The 23,354-nt window shown below is 49.7% G+C and overlaps 1 long non-coding RNA gene across 1 annotated transcript; it reads left to right on the top strand.

The window, feature by feature from the left end:
* Window positions 1–230: 230 nt before the first annotated feature.
* Window positions 231–23,143, top strand: LOC141976072 (uncharacterized). Its single transcript, XR_012636066.1, has 3 exons — window positions 231–345; window positions 18,271–18,435; window positions 23,081–23,143. It is a non-coding gene; the product is annotated as an uncharacterized LOC141976072 (long non-coding RNA).
* The last annotated feature ends 211 nt before the right edge of the window (window positions 23,144–23,354 follow it).

Raw genomic sequence — 23,354 nt, forward strand, 5'->3', positions numbered from 1 at the left:
TTGAGGAGGGTTTGGAGCTGTTATACCCAAAGAGAGGCAGGGAACTAGAGTGGTAGGAAGCAGTCCAGGGAAAGAGGCGAGGGCTGGGAGAGGAAAGCCCAGAGCTGCTGAGGTGAGAGTCCCTGGACTGGAACCTGGAGAAGAGGGCAAGCCCCTAAGGGTGTGGCATAGACCTGAGGGGAAGACTGCCAAGGACTGCTCAAGGAAAGATGCTGTGGTTCCTGGAGCGAGAGAGGGGCTGCAGACCAGAGTGAGCGTCAGAGCGACGGCATGCGAAACACAGAAGGCGGCTTTGGCCTCAAGAGCTAATCCCCCGAGTGACCAGGAGGAGGTGCCAGCCCATGGGTGAGTGGAGCACCCAGTGACACTGGACATTGTTTGGCCAAAACTTTTTTCAGCCGATGGTTAGGAATTCATGCTGTCTTTCAGTAAACATTTTGGCTGGAAAAAAAACCTCAAAGATTCTGAAAAAAGTGAAACATCTCATTCTGGCATTTTTCTAAAGGAAATGTGTCAATATTTCAGTTCACGATGAATATTCCTTTGGAAATTTCTTTCTGGTTCATTAAAAAACAATTGAAAATGTTAAAAATTGCTCCGAATCAAAATGAAATGTTTCATTTCCGGTTGAATGAAACAATTTTTTCCTGACTTGTTTTTGCCATGCTGAAAATTCTCCTAAAATTTGTTTTCAGTTTGACCCCGAATATTTTTCCCCATTTTTTTTTCTGAATTGCCAGTGAACCAAAAAAATCCGTTAATTGCACCATTCTACTTTTAACCAACATAAGTGTGTTCATTGTGTTTGCATTGGTTGACTTAAAAACACACCACCTGTTACCCTGCAAGTCTGAGTGTAGACTGGGCCTCAGATCAGGATCAGGCCCTACCTATTCCATCACTGCTACAAACCTGATATAAGGACTTTGCAATCACTTGTATATATATGATTCCCTCACCATTTATAACTCTCTTCTTTTCTTTTATTATTAATTTTTTTTATCTTACTAAGGATTGGCTGACAGTGGGATATTTGGGTCAGATCAGAGATACACATTGATCTGGAGTAAGTTTTTGATCCTTTGAGATCAGTTGGAACCTCATATGGTGAAAAGGGTTTTCAGTAACCTCTCACTATATTAGACCTGTTTGTGTGGATGGGAGCCAAGGGCTGGAATGCCTAAAGGGTTTTGAGTTTGCCTTCTGGTTAACCAGTGTGGTACTGCAGAAGCTCTTTTGTTACTGGCTTGGTGAATCTTCACACAACGCACAGTCAACCTATGGAACTCCTTGCCAGAGGATGTTGTGAAGGCCAAAACTATAACAGGGTTCAAAAAAGAACTAGATAAATTAATGGAGGATAGGTCCATCAATGACTATTAGCCAGGATGGGCAGGGATGGGGTCCCTAGTCTCTGTTTGCCAGAAGCTAGGAATGAGCAACAGGGGATGGATCACTTGATGATTACCTGTTCTGTTCATTCCCTCTGGGGTACCTGGCACTGGCCACTGTTGGAAGACAGGATACTGGGCTAGATGGACCCTTGGCCTGACCCAGTAGGGGCATTCTTATGTTCTTATGACAAAGGCAAAATACTCCATTCAGGAAGGAACAATCAATTGTACGCATACAAAATGGGAAATGACTGCCTAGGAAGGAGTACTGCGGAAAAGGATCTGGGAGTTATAGTGGATCACAAGCTAAATATGAGTCAACAGTGTAACACTGTTGCAAAAAAAAAGTGAACATCATTCTGGGATGTATTACCAGGCGTGTTGTAAGCAAGACATAAGAAGTAATTCTTCCGCTCCACTCCGCACTGATATGGCCTCAACTGGAGTATTCTGGCCAGTTCTGGGTGCCACATTTCAGGAAAGATGTGGACAAATTGGAGAAAGTCCAGAAAAGAGCAACAAAAATTATTAAAGGTCTAGAAAGCATGACCTATGAGGGAAGATTGAAAAAATTGGGTTTGTTTCTTCTGGAGAAGAGAAGACTGAGAGGGGACATGATAACCGTTTTCAGTACATAAAAGGTTGTTACAAGGCGGAGTGAGAAATTGTCCTCCTTAACCTCATTAATTGTCCTCAAGAAGCAAGGGACTTAAATTGCAGCGAAGGAGGTTTAGGTTGGACATTAGGGGAAACTTCCTGTCAGGGTGGTTAAGCGCTGGAATAAATTGCCTAGGGAGGTGATGGAATCTCCATCACTGGAGATGTTTAAGAACAGGTTAGACAAACACCTGTCAGGGATGGCCTAGATCATACTCAGTCCTGCCACGAGTGCAGGGGACTGGACTAGATGACCTCTCGAGGTCCCTTCCAGTCCTCTGATTCTATGAGATACAGAGACCATTCCTTCCCCTGACGAGCTTACCAAGTAGGGAAAATGTTACCTTGTGGTTGTTTTGGTCTGTCCCTAGATTCATAGGCACTGACTCCATGGGTGCTTCGGGGCTGGAGCACCCACTGGGAAAAATTAGCGGGTGCTCGGCACCCACCGGCAGCCAAGCTCAGCCCGGCCTTACCACCTCCTCCCGCCCCAAGCGCGCCACATTCCAGCTCCTCCCCCTCCCTCCCAGCACTTCCCGCCCCCTCCCCCCTGCCTCCTAACAGCTGTTTGGCGGCACTTAGGACTTTCCCAGAGGGAGGTGGAGGAGTGGGGATGCGGCACACTCAGGGGAAGGGGGTGGAATGGGGGCGGGGACTTTGGGGAAGGGGGTGGAATGGGGGCGGGGTGAGGGCGGTGCAGGGCCAGGAAGAGGTGGGACAAGGGGGACAGGGGCAGGGGGGATCGAGCACTCACCGGGCAGAGGGGAAGTCGGTGCCTATGCCTAGATTGTCAATTTCCCCTCCTCCCACATGTATGTGATGAGAGTTGCCAGCTCCCCAAGTGTCTTTGGTCAGGTGTCTCTGCCACCCTGCGGGAGCTCTTGTTGCTGCCTGAGGGTGCAGAGCTTCCAGCTTCTCCCCAACTATCCTATCCCATTCATTCTGCGCCCCACATCAGCTCAGCCCCCTCTCATTCTGCCCCCCCCAGCCTCAGTTCTCCTCCTCCTGCAGCTCCTCGGGCTCTTCCCCCACCTCGCAGGCTTGGGGGTGGGGCTGCAGCGAGGTCCCCTGTGCCCCTTCCCATGTGTTGCAGGAGAAGCAGAGGATGGAGCTATGCTGTTGTGCACGGGGGCAAAGGAGAGGAGGGGGCAGAGCTGGCCTGAGCTACTAGGTTCTTTCTGCTCCCTGTCCCCCTGTGAGAACGGTGTCCGTATCTCTCAATCCCCTATCCAAAAACTTCTCTGGCTCCTTAGGGGGAGGAGAGCTCTGCCCACCCCCTCCAGCAGCTCTGATTGGCTGCTCTTCTCTGGGATGCAGGGCAGTGGGGAAGGCAACCAATCAGAGGGAGTTTTCCTTGTGCAGGCCAGACATTCATGAGGGTTGGAGTGTCTTGAGTTACATGTGACGGGCAGAGGGCTGGTAACCTGCCGTGCATCCTGTTCCACCCACCCGGCCCTGAGCAGGGAGGCAGCGAGTGATCAGAGCCCTCTGTGCAACAGCCAGCCCCGCTGAGCCTGCAGAGGACGGAGGGGGATGCATGGACCAGCAGCAAATTACTACCCACCTGAAGCAAGTGGGCAACAGAAAATTCCCTCCAGAGGTACGATTCCTTCCATGCCCTCTCCTGGAGCAGCACCACTGTGCACCGCCCCTTGCTCTGAGCAGATTGTGCCCCAGTGAGCTAGCCCTAAGCTAAGCTGGAGCTGGCCAGAATTTTCTCTTTCACCCAGAAATAATTGCGGTTCTGGTCAATACGTTCCCTGGAAATGTTCTTGTTTTGAAAAACAAAAATTTGAACTTTTTTTAAGTTTCTAGCTTTTCAATGGAAAACTCCTAAACATTCTTTGGAAGGAAATTTTTAAAACAAAACAAAGTCCTGGAAATTTCCCACGCAAAACAATGGGTGTTTCTGATCCACTCTCGTGAGCACTCCTTGGGGCGAGGCTGCTTGGCTTCTGCAGGACCGAGGAGCCTGAATGGAAAGCTGAACACACAAGGGAGAAAGAACCAGCGAGGAGGCCTCAAACCAGTCCAAAAGCTCCTCAAGGCCCAACCCAAATCAAAATATCCCAGCATCTGCTCTCTGTCATCTCTGACAAACACCACGGCGTCCGCCCGGCCTCCTGGGAAGGGGCCGTTCCAGTGTCTGAGGGATGGCAGAAGAGCTGCACTGTCCAAGCAGAGCTTGTTAAGAAGAAAACCAGTCTCCATGGAGCCCCTCAGAAGAGCAGCTGAGGGATGGGTGCTGAGGATGCTTAGTGCTTCACAGGGCAGATCCCCATTGATGGGTATAGCGTAGGATTAACATCCTTTGGGTGTATTTCTCTGCTTCTGGAAATGGAGGTGCATTTGGGAGTCAGGCCAAGTCCCCCATCCTGCATTTGGACTCAGAGCCCCCCGCTAACTGCCATCAGCTTGCAGGGTCCTCGTTCATGCAGCGTGTTCGCCATCCGTTGAACCTGAGCGGGTAAAGAGGGCACATCTTTTTCCAATTGAAGCGAGGCGGCATGCTGCCACGACATAACAAGCTTGGCAAATCGGAGCTTATTGAATTTGTTAACATCATCCCTGGGTCCACGGGCCGGGGAGCAGGGCTGGGCTGGGAATTCCCCTTGCTTTTCTTCTTATTTTTTTTTTTTTGTATAAAAGTTTTTGGGGCTTATTGATTACAGCCACCGCACTGCGTACCCACTGGCCTCCAGGCTGCAGCATGGACAAAGGGCAGGGGCCTCCTCCCAAGCTGGCTGGGGGACTTTGTGGGGCATTTCTGGGGCTGTGTGGGCGGAAATGAGTGCTAGTCCCTCTTGTTGCTTTAAACCCATGTCAGGTTGAAAGGTTGAGCAAACACTTTGGAAGTCAGTAAGCTTGACCTGCATTCCCTGGGGCTGGGCTCACAGACAGGATCCCCGTGCTGTCACACCATGTTGTGAGAACCTGGCCCCAGAGATTTGGGGCAGGATTTTGTTCTGGTACAAACTACCCCTTTTTCCTTTCACTAATGATTTGTGTGACTCCAGCTAGCTCTGGGGAAGGGGCTGGCTGGAGGGAGCACCTGTGTGGCTCAAGGCCTTCTTTGCACAGTAATAGGACAACACACACGGTAGCAGTGCAGGCTTCCTTTGTATTACCCACCTATGTGCATCTAACTTTGCCCAGAATGACCAGCTCTTTGGGTGAGGGAATAAGTCACTCTCCTTAGCCCATGATGTCCTTGGTGGCTGCAGACTGCCAGCACAAGACCCCTTCATGCTAAGTGTGGGGCTGGTTCCTAAGAATGGTCAGCCTGGGTCAGACCAAAGGTCCATCTGGTCCAGTCTCTGTCTTCCGACAGTGGTCAATGCCAGGTGCACCAGAGGGAATGAACAGAACAGGTGACCATCAAGTGATCCATCCCCTGTCACCCATTCCCAGCTTCTGGCAAACAGAGGCTAGGGACACCTTCCATGCCCATCCTGGCTAATAGCCATTGATGGACCTATCCGCCATGAACTTATCTAGTTCTTTTTTGAACCCTGTTATAGTCTTGGCCTTCTCAACATCCTCTGGCAAAGAATTCCATAGGTGGACTGTGCGTTGTGTGAAGAAACACTTCCTTTTGTTTGTTTTAAACCTGCTGCCTATTAATTTAATTGGGTGACCCCTAGTTCTTGTGTTGTGAGAAGGAGTAAATAACACTTCCTTATTCACTTTCTCCACTCCAGTCATGATTTTATAGACCCCTATCATATCCCCCCTTGGCCTTCTATTGTCTAAACAGAATAATCTGTTCCATTAATCTCGCCTCAGATGGAAGCTGTTCCATACCACTAATCATTTTTGTTGCCCTTTTCTGTGCCTTTTCGAATTCTACTATGTCTTTTTTGAGATGGGGCAACCACATCTGCTTGCAGTATTCAAGATGAGGGTGTACCATGGATTTATAGAGAGGCAATAGGATATTTTCTGTCTTATTATCTATCCCTTTCCTATTGATTCCCAATGGTTCCGTGATATCTGCATGGAACTGGACTGAGACCCGTCGATTCACATCACATAGCTGTTTGGGTCAGGGATTGTCATTCACTATCTATCTGACTGAGGCCTATCACAATGGAGCTCTACTTGTCATCTATACACTGTGCAATATAAATGCTCAACGCTAATACCAAGGAGCTGCTAAAGAGCCATCAAGACAATATAATGACACGTGCAACCCCCGCCCCCATCCTATAGTCCACAGTGTAGATGAGCCCAAACCAAACTCAGAGCTGAACGCCAATAGACCTTGGAGAAATTTGATTTGGATCCAAATGTTGTGGCTAAAGCCCATCCCACATCCAAAGCGAAGCGTCGGTTCTGAGCCAGTGTATCATATAGGCCAAGAAATGGCAGTCGCCTTGCCACGGCTAGTTTGCCTTTTGCGGGGGAGAGGGGTGGGTTCAAAGCTAACATACATATAATATATTTTATATTAATAACAGGTGTTCAGACAACACAGTATCAGAACTTAAACTGGCATTTAGAGGGTCAGGCCCTGGTGATAGATAGCTAGATGAGATATGGTGTTTGTTTTTTTCAAATACACACAGAGTGTATGTGGAAGGTGTCTTCACGGAGGATTCATGTGGTATGATGTTGCGGAAGGCCAGTTAGATGGGGGGATCCCAGCTCAGTTTTGTCCTGTGCCGATAAATGCAGCATTTGCAGCAGAGACAGCTTGGGAAGGTGAATTAATTCAGTTCTACCCCAGCTTCCAGTGTCTCCAAAGTGTTAATCCCAAAATGCCAGGTGCCTCTCAGATCACTGCCCCAGCCAGGACAGGAGCCCCTGCCCCTGGCTCTTAATTATGGAACATTAGCCCAGTGTTTGTTGATTTCATTGATCAGATGTTCCTCGTCTCAGATGGATTATTGTCTCTGCAGAACAGCACTACCCACACCCTCATGGCCCTTTTCTACCAGAGGCTTGTTTACTCCTCAGTCTGATTTGTTTCAACCAGAGTCTCTGCATAACTCTCCTCCCCTTGCCCTTTGCAGGCTGACACCCAGATAACCTCCCTTTTGTAGTGTCTGGTCTCAGGATAATTCGCAAAATCCCCCTTCATGGAGCTGCCCTGATACCCAGTAGCTGTTACTCACAAAACCTCATTACCAGATGAGACACGCTAACCTGCTCATCTTGCTGGGACGGGAGCTCTGTCACTGTAAACTGGTGAATCTCCCGTAGGGAACAAACTAGTGCTGGCTGGATCAGATGGGCCCAGTCTGACATGCAGTGCTAAGTCTCCCTCCTTTGTGATCTTTTAAAAGCCTGATACACCAGATTATTTTATCATTGTGGGGAGGGATAGCTCAGTGGTTTGAGCATTGGCCTGCTAAACCCAGGGTTGTGAGTTCAATCCTTGAGGGGGCTATTTAGGGATCTGGGGCAAAAATTGGGGATTGGTCCTGCTTTGAGCAGGGGGTTGGACTAGATACCTCCTGAGGTCCCTTCCAACCCTGAGATTCTATGATTCGTTATTCTTGTAGCATCATATGCAATGAAGAGACACCCATCACCATGTTATCTGGGTGCACAATGAGGGATAAGGACCATACAAATCCAATCTCCTAACCCATAAGGCACTAGAATCCTTGCACTCAAGGTCAGGCCTCCTGGTTTGCTATGGGAAAGATGTTGGCATTATCCGTCCCTGTTCTTCCATCATGTGACTTGCCAGAGGACTGCACCCTATCTTCAACACACCCTGGAGTTCCAGGCTAGACTGTTGCTACTCCCTAGGCATTAGGGATGCGTCTGTCCATCCAAACTGCAGCAATTGCCTCCTTAGCAACCCCAACACGAAGGAGCACCCCAGCTGCTCTTGAAAGCAGCCACCTGTGGGAGGAACACCGTATCTGATGTGCCGAGGTGGAAAATGCTCTGGATTGGTGTGACCAGCCTCTCGCTATGTTCCATTTGCTGGGGCCACCTGAGCTCCAAAGCCCTGCTCCGATCAGACTCCTCCTAAGCCTGCTGGGAACTTCAGCGTGATGAAAAGCCCCAAAGAACTCAGCCTGGTATCCAGGGCCCAACAGTGGTTCGAAAGATGATGAGCCCCCATTGCCCAATGTGTCAGTCTTTTTTTCTAGGAACGTGGACCAGAACAAGATCAAGGTACTTTTGATAGAATCATAGAATATCAGGGTTGGAAGGGACCCCAGAAGGTCATCTAGTCCAACCCCCTGCTCAAAGCAGGACCAATTCCCAGTTAAATCATCCCAGCCAGGGCTTTGTCAAGCCTGACCTTAAAAACCTCTAAGGAAGGAGATTCTACCACCTCCCTAGGTAACGCATTCCAGCATTTCACCACCCTCTTAGTGAAAAAGTTTTTCCTAATATCCAATCTAAACCTCCCCCATTGCGACTTGAGACCATTACTCCTCGTTCTGTCATCTGCTACCATTGAGAACAGTCTAGAGCCATCCTCTTTGGAACCCCCTTTCAGGTAGTTGAAAGCAGCTATCAAATCCCCCCTCATTCTTCTCTTCTGCAGACTAAACAATCCCAGCTCCCTCAGCCTCTCTTCATAAGTCATGTGCTCTAGACCCCTAATCATTTTTGTTGCCCTTTGCTGGACTCTCTCCAATTTATCCACATCCTTCTTGTAGTGTGGGGCCCAAAACTGGACACAGTACTCCAGATGAGGCCTCACCAGTGTCGAATAGAGGGGAACAATCACATCCCTCGATCTGCTCGCTATGCCCCTACTTATACATCCCAAAATGCCATTGGCCTTCTTGGCAACAAGGGCACACTGTTGACTCATATCCAGCTTCTCGTCCACTGTCACCCCTAGGTCCTTTTCCGCAGAACTGCTGCCTAGCCATTCGGTCCCTAGTCTGTAGCGGTGCATTGGATTCTTCCATCCTAAGTGCAGGACCCTGCACTTATCCTTATTGAACCTCATCAGATTTCTTTTGGCCCAATCCTCCAATTTGTCTAGGTCCTTCTGTATCCTATCCCTCCCCTCCAGCGTATCTACCACTCCTCCCAGTTTAGTATCATCTGCAAATTTGCTGAGAGTGCAATCCACACCATCCTCCAGATCATTTATGAAGATATTGAACAAAACCGGCCCCAGGACCGACCCCTGGGGCACTCCACTTGACACCGGCTGCCAACTAGACATGGAGCCATTGATCACTACCCGTTGAGCCCGACAATCTAGCCAGCTTTCTACCCACCTTATAGTGCATTCATCCAGCCCATACTTCCTTAACTTGCTGACAAGAATACTGTGGGAGACCGTGTCAAAAGCTTTGCTAAAGTCAAGAAACAATACATCCACTGCTTTCCCTTCATCCACAGAACCAGTAATCTCATCATAGAAGGCGATTAGATTAGTCAGGCATGACCTTCCCTTGGTGAATCCATGCTGACTGTTCCTGATCACTTTCCTCTCATGTAAGTGTTTCAGGATTGATTCTTTGAGGACCTGCTCCATGATTTTTCCAGGGACTGAGGTGAGGCTGACTGGCCTGTAGTTCCCAGGATCCTCCTTCTTCCCTTTTTTAAAGATTGGCACTACATTAGCCTTTTTCCAGTCATCCGGGACTTCCCCCGTTCGCCACGAGTTTTCAAAGATAATGGCCAAGGGCTCTGCAATCACAGCCGCCAATTCCTTCAGCACTTTCGGATGTAACTCGTCCGGCCCCATGGACTTGTGCACGTCCAGCTTTTCTAAATAGTCCCTAACCACCTCTATCTCCACAGAGGGCTGGCCATCTCTTCCCCATTCTGTGATGCCCAGCGCAGCAGTCTGGGAGCTGACCTTGTTAGTGAAAACAGAGGCAAAAAAAGCATTGAGTACATTAGCTTTTTCCACATTCTCTGTCACTAGGTTGCCTCCCTCATTCAGTAAGGGGCCCACACTTTCCTTGGCTTTCTTCTTGTTGCCAACATACCTGAAGAAACCCTTCTTGTTACTCTTGACATCTCTTGCTAGCTGCAGCTCCAGGTGCGATTTGGCCCTCCTTATATCTTTCCTACATGCCCGAGCAATATTTTTATACTCTTCCCTGGTCATATGTCCAACCTTGCACTTCTTGTAAGCTTCTTTTTTATGTTTAAGATCCGCTAGGATTTCACCATTAAGCCAAGCTGGTCGCTTGCCATGTTTACTATTCTTTCGACTCATCGGGATGGTTTGTCCCTGTAACCTCAACAGGGATTCCTTGAAATACAGCCAGCTCTCCTGGACTCCCTTCCCCTTCATGTTAGTCCCCCAGGGGATCCTGGCCATCTGTTCCCTGAGGGAGTCGAAGTCTGCTTTCCTGAAGTCCAGGGTCTGTATCCTGCTGCTTACCTTTCTTCCCTGCGTCAGGATCCTGAACTCAACCAACTCATGGTCACTGCCTCCCAGATTCCCATCCACTTTTGCTTCACCCACTAATTCTACCCGGTTTGTGAGCAGCAGGTCAAGAAAAACGCCCCCCCTAGTTGGCTCCCCTAGCACTTGCGCCAGGAAATTGTCCCCTACGCTTTCCAAAAACTTCCTGGATTGTCTATGCACCGCTGTATTGCTCTCCCAGCAGATATCAGGAAAATTAAAGTCACCCATGAGAATCAGGGCATGCGATCTAGTAGCTTCCGTGAGTTGCCGGAAGAAAGCCTCATCCACCTCATCCCCCTGGTCCGGTGGTCTATAGCAGACTCCCACCACTACATCACTCTCTTGTTGCACACACTTCTAAACTTAATCCAGAGACACTCAGGTTTTACCACAGTTTTGTACCGGAGCTCTGAGCAGTCATACTGCTCCCTTACATACAGTGCTACTCCCCCACCTTTTCTGCCCTGCCTGTCCTTCCTGAACAGTTTATAACCATCCATGACTGTACTCCAGTCATGTGAGTTATCCCACCAAGTCTCTGTTATTCCAATCACGTCATAATTCCTTGACATCACCAGGACCTCCAGTTCTCCCTGCTTGTTTCCAAGGCTTTGTGCATTTGTATATAAGCACTTCCCCCCCTGGGCTCACCAAGGGGAAGGACGTGAAGGCTACTCACGGCTGCTTGAACGGTGAACAAAGCTTGTGAGATCACCAGGAGCTGGTCGCTTGTCACTGAAACATTTTTTCCCTTAAAAATGGTTGGCTGGTTTTTTACTTCTCCCCAGAACCTCCAAAAACGTTTCAGTACAATTTTTTTCAGTATTTTAGCAAAGACATTTGGGTTAGGGGGATTTGAAAACTATTTTTTTTTTAAGCACAAACTGCTTTCAAAAGTATATTTTAAAAAAAAAAAATGGAAGTCACATGTTGGGGGTTTTCTTTATATCAATGTTTTCCAATCAACTCTACCCTCAATGCTTTCCCCCTCCCCGGATCGGCCCCTGCTGGGAGGATTCCGGCTCTGGCATGTTGTTTTGATATCGTGTGTGATTTGGATTAGGTAGTGATAAGGATGTCCCACTGCTAATACACAGGCTGGAACTTGTCTGCGCTGTGATGTGGGCTAGGTGGGGGTTCAGTGTGTGGGGAGTTTGGTCAGTTACAAAGCAATTTTATCTCCCTTGGTGTCAGCAGTGGGGGGTATTCCGGCCCACTGGACAGTGTTGCTGAGTGCCGGATCACCCGTAACCACTGCATTCCCAACAGTGTGGGCACTAGACACGGCAAGGTATTTATTCAAACTATCAAGACACGGCAGGTATTTATTCAAACCTTCGCTGGTGGGTCCTTTCAGCCCTGTGTGACACCCTCTATTATCTCCTGTTTATAAGCATTTGTGCAAACAGCATTTTAGTCCCATGAACATTTCTTCATAGGAACAAGAATATTTGCAGTTTGTGATTGGGAATCCCTTATTCTCCTGGTTCCAGGCATCCAGCAAGGGCATAGGAGCGCTACCATGGGACTCAGGTGAACCACACACCGCAAATAGCCGCTAGTCAATGGGCCCAGGTTGCAAACACCCTGTAGGCTGGAATGCGGTTTGCAAGCGCTATTCAGCAAATCCTTGTAAATACCAAATCTTTGCGGAGAAATCAGGAGCTGTTGGCCAATGGAAAAGAGATGACATTGATCAGCTCAGTTACTCAAGTGGCTCTAACGTGCCGTGGTGAGAGGAGCAGCATTCCAGGCTGGGAGGCTCCAACGAGGCAGCAGAATTCATAGATTATGAGGCCAGAAGGGAATCCTGTCATCATCTGTCTGACCTCACACATAACACAGGCTGGAGGATTTCCCTGCTTGGATTAGAACAGAACTTTCAAAAAAAAGTCCCTTGATTTAAAATTGTCAGTGTTGGAGAATCCACCCCAACCTCGGTAAATTGTTCCCGTGCTGGACAGATGCTGTCTGTGCAGTGCCAGTAACTCTTGCACCTAGCAGAGCTCATTTGTACATGCTCAGAGCTGAGTCAAGCTGAGCCTTTCACTTTATGACCCTCTGACTGACTTTATTTGGTAGGGATTATTGTTCCACCTCAGAGTTCGGTCTTCCACGCAGTCTTCGGCTGACGTCCTCGGCTGCCACTTCATCTGACCTATACACAATAGAGCTTTGTCACATCTGAGCTGCCTACAGTGATAGGGGCCAATCGGCTGTGTGGGGCTCTCCAGGAGTGTATGTAAACACTGCCTTTTCCTCGTAGAGCCCACTAAAACCACACCCACAGGCTGCTGCTCACACTGCAAATTTGTGTGGATGCATTGGAAAATAGGGGCCAGTGACCACTTCCATTTGTCGGGTCCTTTTGGGAACAGCCTTTTCATTTATGCGCTTTTTTAATGCCAAAGGTAGAGAATTGGGCAAAACCTTTTGGATCTATCTGTCTAGCTATCTATCTATCCCATATTTATTTTGGATGGATCTATCTGTCTATCCCAGATTTGTCCCCGCCACAGCTGAAGCCCAGAAGTTATACGGATGCTGCTGTGAAAATAACAAATAAGTGAAATTTTCCAAACCATAAAGAGACTGTTTAGAAGACTCAGGTCAATACTTATTTTCTCTTAGCCCCTTTGCCCACCCCTAGTGCCTACTTGGGGAGAAGCACTACAGTATCTATTTCCCAGAAGTGGGCATGCAGTGCCAATAATAACTAAGACCCTGTGATACCGACGCAGTTGGATGAATCTGTATTTTTGTGGCAGTGCTCAGATGCAAACCCATGACCATCAGGTGCAAAGGCTAAAGCTGACGCTCCCCAAAGCCAGGGCACTGGCATAGTCCAGTGGTTTTCACACATGGGCAAGCAATATTCTTCAAACCCCAAGAGCAACTGTAATTAAGAGAAGCCAAGGGTGTCTCAAAACCCAGGTCATGCTTAAATGGAGTTAGAATAGTCCGAGCAGCAGGTCCCGCTAATCCTGTTTGGGCCATCATGCGATTTGAGACAGACTTAACTCCAGATATGAAAGGCATTGCAGCATATGCAAAAAGCCATGGGAAACCTTGACTTGAGTGAACACAGTTTTCTTCCAGCTGGGAGAAAGAGGGGAACCGAAATCCATTCCAAGGTCAAATGGTTCTCTCCAGAAGCTCAGCAACATGGGCTCCTCTCGTGCCTTTCCTCTGCATCCTCCTTGGAGTTTGCAATATATCAGCTGCAAAATTCAGATCCAGATTCAACCTCCTCCCCCCCACACACACCTCTCCAAATGTCCAGATGTTTGGACCTGTGCTAATGAATAGAGACACCAGGTGAGTGAGCTGATAGCTTTAATTGGACCAGCTTCTGTTGGGGAGAGAGAAAAGCTTTTGAGCTACACAGAGCCCTTCTTCAGGTCTGGGAAAGGTACTCAGAGTGTCACCGCTCAGTATAAGATCAAACAGATAAATAGTTAGCACATGTTCTAAGGGACCACTCAAGGTGAAAGCAGCCAGCTGCAAAACTCATGTCCTGACCCGGGCCTAGTTCCCAAACAACCCTGACCATGCAGGCTGAATAGCAGGGAAAACGTCCTCTCCTCTTAAGGAGATGGATAAGGAAGTGATAGAAACTCCACTGCTTGAGTCATTCAGAATTAGGCCAGACATCGCCCTGGAGAACTCACCCTAGGGAACAACCCTGGACTGATGGGGAGATGGACTACCAGGTCTCATCCACCTCTGAGTTTGAGTGTTCTATGAGATGTTCTTGGACAGCTGTCTAAGAGAATGGGCCAGTGCAAAGACGCAACTGTGAGGTCTAAGCTGGAGTGTATGGCATGTGAGTTACTGTGGGTACAGATAGGTCTACACTAATCAGACCATGCATAGGTCTGTGTTTTAACCAGCATCACTGAACTGCCCCAGCCAGAAGCAGTCTAGAAATCAGCCAATAACTCACAGAAATAAATATGCCTCCCAAAGTGCTTGGCAAACCCTAAAAAATAAAGCTGCACAAACCTCTGCAAAGTAGGTGTTAGCACCAAGTTGCAAATGGGGAAATTGAGGCACAGGGAGGCTAGGTGACTTGCCCAACATCCTACCATCTGTGAATGGCAGGGCTGGGAGCAGAGCGCTGAGCCAAGTTATGCTAGTGCGAATGCAGAGTAAGGTCATTGACTTCAGTGTCCCTGACATCAGCGTCTGGCCCAAGAGCTCTCTCCCAAGTGCTGTTGCTTTGACCACAGCAACAGCGTGTTTCCCTGCGTTATGGTATTCAGGCACTAGATGTATGCTGAGTAGAGTTCCAGGTGGGGGTCAACACGGGAGACAATGCTGGAACTTGAGCTGTGGGTGTCTATCATTGTTTATAAATGGCCTCCTGTTACGAAAGGCTGTGATTCCCTCTAACAGGACAACCCCTCGCTGCACTCCAACTACACAGGCAAACCTCTCTTTGAGCGTAGAATCACCCATTGGCGCATCTAACTGAATATAGCACGTGTACAGGTACGGCGCTGGGGGCCTGAGCCTGATCACACTTACCTAGCTTTCAGAGTAGCAGCCGTGTTAGTCTGTATTCGCAAAAAGAAAAGGAGTACTTGTGGCACCTTAGAGACTAACCAATTTATTTGAGCATAAGCTTTCGTGAGCTACAGCTCACTTCATCGGATGCCTAGCTGTAATTCAGGTGAAGCCAATGGAGTTACACTGGTGTAAATGAGTCAAAAAATCAGTCCTGCAAAGATCTATTTGCCTAAATCTCCAAGACCACTCATAATCCTCCAACCCAAAGCAGGTGCGGCTACAAGAACCTCAATGGTTTCGTGGGCAGGGAATAACAGGATGAAGCAGGCAGCACTTTCTGCAGAAGCTACAGTTGGTAACATTCACAAATTAAGTCTCTCCTCCTGCTCCCCCAGGAGAGGCAGGTGGTCTGTATTATCACAACAATTTGGCAGACAGACACATTGGCTAAGGCCAGGTGGCAAGCCGGTGGTGAAGCTAAGACTGGAACCCATATCTCCTGAATACCAGGTGACTACACTAACCACTAGACCATACAGTCTCTTCACAATAGGAACTGGGCCCAGGCTGCAAAATCTGGGGCTGTGTTTCAGGGCACTTGAAAGCTAGGTCTAAAGCAGCTGACTTTGGGGTTCCAATTTCGGTCACAGTGTGAAACTCCGAGCTGGGCTCTGGTCCAGATTTTAAATTGCGCACCCTGAAATTTGAGGTCCCCCTTTGCCCCATCTCTAGCCCAGACTGAAGCCTTCCCTGGCAGCGGTGATGCCCTGAGCAGAGACACTAATCAATGAAATACCATCTGTCATCTGATGTGCCACTGGAACCGGGCTCTCCTACAATTACACCCATTTCTCAGGTAGTGGCAGGCTGACAGCAGCTACTGTCACCAGCACTGAAAGGCAGTCCAGCTGCAGGAACATCAGCAACTCATTATGGCCCGGCGGCTCCTACACAAACAACTTCTGGAAATCAGCTTGCTGTAAATAACACACAAAATCCGGCATCTCTTCCACAAACACCACAGTCATGGCTCCAGGCTGACAACACGGTCCTCTCGCTTACCGTCAACTCAGTCAGGAAGGACAGTGGGAACTTGTGTGCTACAGGGGGCTGAGGGATGGGCAATCCAGAGCGAATAATAATAACAATACAATATCTTGAACCTTTGCCCAAAACCGCTGATCAAACCTTTGGGAGGCTCAAAATGCTTTGGAGAACTCCATTTGCTATTGTTTTAAAGAACATGAGAACATCAGAAGGATCTGACCCTTCGCCCCATCAAATCTGGTGTCCTTCTGTTGTGGCGGCTAGTCATATATGTATATGTACGTATATTTGTTTAATTTCAGTGTCTGAGCTGTCTCTAGATAATCTCTTGCTAATCTCTGTCAATTTCTCTTGCTCAGTCTCTCTTTCTCAGACTAATCTCTCTAGCTGTCCTGCTCGAAACTTTTCACTCTTCCTCTCTGCATTCCTTGGATGCCCATCACCTAGTCTGTTGGGGCTAATGACAAAGATTAACTGAAGCAATTTTGCTGATCAACAAGGACTGTGTCCTCGGCCCCTACCCACATCCCAAAGCTGTCGTGCTCTGTCAGATTGCTGGTGGAGAATTATTACAGTGGGACGAAGGAGGAATGAGGCTCTGTCATTGAGCCGCCTCCTTTATTGGGAGGAAGTCCACATGAGTCTTGCATCATGCTCTGAATATGGCCAGCCTCGGGCCATCCTAATTTCTAGTGGCAGGGCCCACACACAAGAATGCCTTTGTCTCCGGCTCCTGGAAGTTTCTGTTAGCGCAGAGCCACCAGCAGTGACTCTGTTGCTTGTAGCTCAGATGGTCCCTGAGGCCCTCGCCCAGCAAGAGCTCAGACGAGCATCTGGATCTTTAAGCAGGACACGAATTGTATGGGGAGCAGAGCACTAGCATGCCATGCTGTCTTCAGTTTGCCTTACTGAGAGAGGAAACATTGTCCTGTGCTTAGAATGGGACGGGCAATCAGGAGACCGGGGGTCTGTCTCCCAGCTCTCCCTCAGGCTTCCTGTGGGACCTCAGGCAAGTCACTCGGGTTCATATTTTCAAAAGCGTCCACTGATTTTAGGTGCCTCCGTTTTGGGGTCATCTTGAGGCTGTCCCGCCATGAGACACCTCGGGTGTCTGATGCTGGGCTCCAAAACCTGGAAACAACAAAAAGAAGAGGCCACTTTCAACAACACAGGCCTCAACCCCTCGGTGCCTCGTTTCTCCATTCATATAAGGCTTATAAAAATAGTGACCCGCCTTTGAAAAATACTTTGAGATCCTGAGACAAATGTCTGTGCAATGGGTTGTTACTGCATTTAGCAGACCTCATACAAGGGTGTATAACTGATTAGGGACCAGATCCTGATCTCAGCTACGGAGGGCTAAATCTGGAATAACTCCAGCAAGGTTACTCTAGATTTACGCTGGTGTAACTGAGATCAGCATCTGGCCCCCTTTGTTGTGAGCAATCCAGGGCTACAGTAAGCATCATGCTGCGTGTTTAATTTGAGCAAATTGTCTTGAGCTCTGCAGAGCTGACATTGCTTGTCACGGAAAGGCCAGCGAGAGTACAAAGGTTCTGCAAACTATTGGCTTGGACAAGACTGTGGGGCATTGAGAGAGGAGGCCCAACGAGACATGGGAGGCTGTGTGTAATGCTGACAACTTCCCTGGAGGAATGCTCCACAATATTGAACTTCAAGGAGGGAAGTTTATACTGCAAATGCCATCTCACCCCCTTTCACTCTCCCGCTGCAAAGATTTAAAAGTCTCCCACAAAAGTGGAGATTCATCGGCCCACCCAGCCAGCCTGAAGGAGGCCAGGTTTCCTAGCAGCCCTGCTGAGCTTGTAGTCTTGAAACAGAATCTAAAGGTAAATGAAATGGATGAGGGGAAAGGACACATTTTTAATAAACTGCTCTACAAGCTGAGTAGTGAAGCCTGCCCCCAAAGCCACGGCTGACACTGATGATGGATTGCCATTGGCAGTGACTACAGCCCCGCAGCTGGGGGGCAGGGGTCATCCTTCATGCTCTATAAACTCCTTGTGTTTTGCGACGGGAGGCCGAGCCCACGAGGCTGCACTCTGGAGGCTGGAAATGAGATCCAGATTAACGGTTCATTTCCAGCGCTGCCAGCGCTGGGATTTCCAGGCTGTGCCTCCCCAAACCGCGGCATCCGTGCATGCTTCCCATCCCTGGGCTTTGGGAGGGGGCAGCCATGCTCCAGAGGGCTGGGCGTTCAGCGGAGAGACACAGCCTGTTCTTAGCCAGGTCCCGAGCAAAGGCAGCTGAGACTTTTCAATGGCTTTTCTGCCTTTTTTGTCCAAGTTTGTACAGATCCCAGAACAGCAGCGCCTGCCTGTCGGCCCAGCGACCCAGAATCCACCGCTGGAAATTCCAGAGCCCACCAAGTCAAATCCCGCTGGCCAAAACTGAACCCTCCCAAAGGAAGCGACAGAAATTGCTCCTGTCCCCCAAAGCTCGGGCAAATAGGTGAGTGAACCCTGCAGCAACCGCGGGGGGGTTGCTCAGACCAAGTCCAAGAGGGAATCGTCATCTTGAGAGGGCCACATGGGGAACACTCAGCCAACACCCCCTGCTTTCCCCAACCCCTGCTTTTCTTTCCTAATTGCCTAGAATAGGGTGGCTGGGCTCTTCTGGGCTCTTCCACCTCATCAGGAGCCCTGCTAAGAGATCCCACTGATTTCCCATGCCAGGGAATCCTCATTCATCCCACCTTGGGGAGGGGGAATAGCAGACGGAGCTAGGGCCTGGGGCAGGATCCCTAGAGGAAGTCAGGCCTGGAATTGGAGCTGTCTCACATAGGGTGACCAGACAGCAAGTGTGAAAAATTGGGACAGGAGTGTGTGTGGGGGGGTAATTGGCGACTATATAAGAAAAAGCCTCAAATATCAGGACTGTCCCTATAAAATCGGGACATCTGGTCACCCTAGTCTCACGCTGAGTTACCTTGTCAATAAAGCCGAAGGCCCAGAGAGCGTGCATTTGGACCCCCTGGCCTTTGGAGGAGGGTGGGAAGGCCGGATGCTCAATGCTGCCCGGTTGTGGGAGGCGGAACAGTAACGTGACTTTCTGATTGGCTACCTCCACCAATGGAGCAGAGCAGGGCAATCACTGTCTGAGTTCCAGAGCATCACCTGGCCTGAAGGCCAGTTTGGCTGCCCTATATAATCATAAGCACTCTCCCCAATTATTCAGAGTTAGTACTGTTGCTAGCATTTAAACAGAGCAAATGGCACTTCACAGACAACATAAAGAGCCAGGACCTGCCCCCAGAAACTTCTACTCTCAGGGTCTGACCCTGCAAACACTGAGGACCCAGATCCCCAAAGAGGCTGGAGCGACCCAGGGCTGCCAGCTCTCGTGTTTTCACACTCAGTCTCGAGACATGGGGCGTTTTTTCTTAAAGCAACAGATTTAAGGCATGGGATTATATGTGATGCCTGGCTTTCATTTACAGAGAAAATGTAGGGTGCTCGATCTCATGGCTATGCAGGAAAACTGGTAAATGCGACCCCGAAGGGCAGAAACAGATGGCAGATGAAACGAGCCCTGCTTCTATTCTTTTGTAAAATCGCTTGATTTTTCCAGCCAACCGCCTGATCTCGGAGACCCTGACTCAGGAATTTGGAACGCCGGGGGTTGGCAATGCTGCATCTCAACTTCGGGGGAATATACCAGGCGCAGGATCAAAAATGCCTTTGGAAAGCAGAAACCGCTCCCTGCTTTCCCCGGCCATTCAAGAGACCCGGGCAGTAAGTGTCCTGGCCCGTGCTGTGCCATGTCTGTGCAGGCGTTTTGGGGATGCCAGCCTGAACCGACTGCCCACGCTAAATGCAGGCATAGGCTGCTCTAAGCCCTGCTGTCTCTACCACATCCGTCTTGGCGGAGACTGAGGATGCTGTGTCTAAGAGCTGGCACTTGCAGGCGTTGCAGACAGCTGTGAATCTGCACACAGAGCCACCTTCCCGGCTGTGGCTGCCAGGAGCATGGTGGGTTTGATGCTGGGAACGGGGAGGGTGTGGGACGTCCTGTCCGAGAGCAGCGAGGGGCGCGCACAGCTCAGCCGAGGGGCAGGCACGGCTCTCAGTATTTCCCTGCTGTGTCTCCCCCATGGGGCTGACTGGGATTTCACAGAGAGCGTGAGAACAGCCTGTGTATTACCATAGAGTCTTAGGGCACGATCCTGCTGCCACTCACATCAGTGAGCACAGGAGGGAGCCATTAGGTGGTGAGGCTGGTAAAGGTCTCTCAGGGCATCCCTCCTACCCGCTCCAGGGGGCACTGAGCCCCCTCATAGAGCACAGACTTCCCAGTGCCAGCCCCCTGCCCACAGCATTGCCACCCTAACCCCCTCACAGAGCATCCTATCCCCCATCCAGTGCTGGATCTTCCTCTATGCTGAGCCCACTAAGTTTTATCTCTTGGCTTCTCCAGCGGTGGGCACCTCACTGCATGGGAATCTGTCAGTCGCAACCCACGCAGTAGGTGCACCCCGCCCAGCCCCGCTCCTTCCCCGACCATGGACTCATTTGTTTTCTGTGGCTTCCCTCCAAGCCCTGCTCTGACTCCGGAAGGTGCCCTGAATGCTAACGGGCGGGGTGTGGCGAAGCCGGTGCTAATTGCTGCCGTAGCTGCACCCGCAGGTAAGATCCCTCCAGCTTGCCAGGCGCCAATAAATCCCACACCCGTTGGCACAGACCATGCAGCTGGCAGGTTCTAGCAGTTACCTGGATAGTCTTTAACCCCCTCACTCAGCTCCAGCAGCCTGCAAAGCATTAATCACCTGCTTGCAGAGCCGTTTCGCTCCCTGCCATTCCCCAGTGGCTCCGTACCACGGGCCCACAGACCAGAAAGAGCCTGCTCGGACTATTTCTCCCCATGGAAGGGACAGTTTTTCGTGCTGGAATTGCCTCTATGAGTGGAAAATGGTCTGGCTCAGCCGCCAGGCTGAGCAACCGACGGCTCACTCAGAGCAAAGCCCCTAGGTTGGGAGCTTCCGACCCCGCTGGGCTGGCTCACCTCCAGCATGGCCTTTCGCTGGGAAAGGGAGAGCAGAGCGCTGTAGCTAAGGACAGCAGATGACCTGGGGCTGGGTAGCTCGGAGGTTATCAAGTTAAAAACTGCGACCAAAGGCAAAGGGATTCGCGCTCCGGCCCCACGTGCTGTGATTGCCGGATATGACAACGCTGGACAAATTAATCTGATGAGACCCATGGGCAGAGGAGGATGCTGGGGGATTCCTGGCATGCAGAACACTTTGCTTCTATGGCTAACCATTTGTATTTCCATAGCTTCTTCCAGCCACAGATCACAGCACACTTCATGACATTCGCTAACGCAGCCTCATGGCCCTCTTTCCCCATTGAACAAGGCGCTGCCCCATTCCACAAAGGGGCAGGGGCTCACTCAACGTCACAGAGTCTGGCAAGCCCATGGGGGAGCTGAGCCCACTTCTGCTAAGGCTGCACTTGAACCGTTGCTCATGTTCCCACTCAGATCAGCCAAGAGTCTGGCTAGCTCAGGTGCTTTTCTGCCCCCTCACTGTAGTATCTGAGTACCTTGCAATGTTAAATGCCTCATCCCCTCCAGCACATAGGGCCAGGCTGCTGTCCCCCTAGAACGAATGGAGAACAGAGGCACAGAGAGTCTAAGTGACTTGTGTAAGGTCACACAGTATATCTGTGGCAGAACAGCGAATTCACCCTGCCTCTCCAAGCCCTACGCTAGCACCCTAACCACTGGAGTCATCCGCGGGAGCTGGATGAAGCCTGTTCGGATTGGCATGAAGAGCCCAGGGATTGAATTTTGCTGAGATGGATTGTCGGAGGGTATTTCAAGTTTTGGGAAGCCAACGGGAGGGTGGTCTCCTGGGGAATTTGAGTTAAAGCATGAAGCTAACCTTGTCCTCAATCCTCTTTCCCCTGCGTTCTCCGTCAATTTCTGGTGGGGTGGGGGTCACTGGCTGTTGCCATGAAAATGCAGCATCTCAAGCCCCAGTCCCGTTCTCTGTGGCAAGCTGCCAGCATCAGAGTCATTGCACTCGCTAGAAAGCATTCCAGACAGAAACCACACCGCTTTCCCTTCACACACTCCTTTGCTCTCCAGATGCCTGACTCGCTAATCCCAGTGGAGAGCCTTGTTGCTGTTTGATACGTTGTTTACTATGACTTCATAGCGCATGATTGCACTGTTATTGCATCTCTTGGCTTTCGCACGCGTAGCAATAGCCCGAGTGATACAGATCAGGGCCCAGGGTTCTTTTAGTTTGAAGGATTTTATTGTTATATTAAACAGAGATGAAGGCAGTAAAGAAAAGAATACAGCAGCCAAGCACCTTAGGATGAGAGGGAACGAGGAATTGGCCCATATATATGTTATCTAGCTCAACTTTCCTCACTAAACACCAACCGCTCAATGAGCTCATTAATTGTAACTAAAGTAACTATTCACTGGTCTCCAGATGCTTACAAGAGACAACATCTTGTTCTCTTTGGGACATAACGCCTCCCAAATTGTATGTCATCGCTACAATGGGTTGAGTAGGACAAAAGAGAGAGTGGTGACTATTTCCATGAGTCTAAGCACTGCATAGAGATTACCATTATGGTCCGTCCACCTGTGACGACAGCATGTGTGGACAGACTTGAGCCAGCTTTGATCTAGAATAACAGTAGCAGCGAAGCAGAACAGTCTGCAGCGTGGGCGATCCACTCACGTACATCCCAAGAGTCCCAGACGGGCTAGGACAGCCTACGCTTCGCAGGGTTGGGATTGGAGCGAGCTGGAGCCAAGCTAGCTCAGGTACGGCTCCACAGGCTGCAGTCACGTCTCTGATGGCAGTATAGATGGACCCTCAGTCACAGAGTCGTGTCATACACAGGTGTGCAGGCAGCTGGTGGCCATCTAATCCCAGCTCCTCCACAACCACCAGCACAAATATCCATTCCAGCAACAGCATTGCTTACTCCCCTGTATAAAAATTTCAGTCGTCCAATCAGGAAGCAAAAACAGCACCATGAGACTCACATGACCAATCACACCCCAGAAATAACAAAGAGTCAGTTTTGTGGGAGCTGTCTGCTTTGACTATCTTTATTATTGTAATTCTTATTAGGATAGCGCTTGGATGTCCCAGGCTGGGGTGTGGCCCTACTGTGCCAGGTGCTGTACGTGGATACACAGGAAGACACGAGCCAAGATTTTCAGACGTGATCAGTGACCGTGGGAGCCTAACCGGAGACACCTTCGGGGCTGGTTTTCAGAGAGTGCTGAACACCTGCCCTCTGAAAATCAGGCCCCTTTAAAGGTGCACCGAGTGGCGCAGGTTTGACAATCTTGGCCTGCCTGGAATATTTAGTCTGAAAACGATTGCTCAGAACTATCCAGCA

This window comes from Natator depressus, chromosome 22, assembly GCF_965152275.1.
Source record: "Natator depressus isolate rNatDep1 chromosome 22, rNatDep2.hap1, whole genome shotgun sequence".
Classification (NCBI taxonomy): Eukaryota; Metazoa; Chordata; order Testudines; family Cheloniidae; genus Natator; species Natator depressus.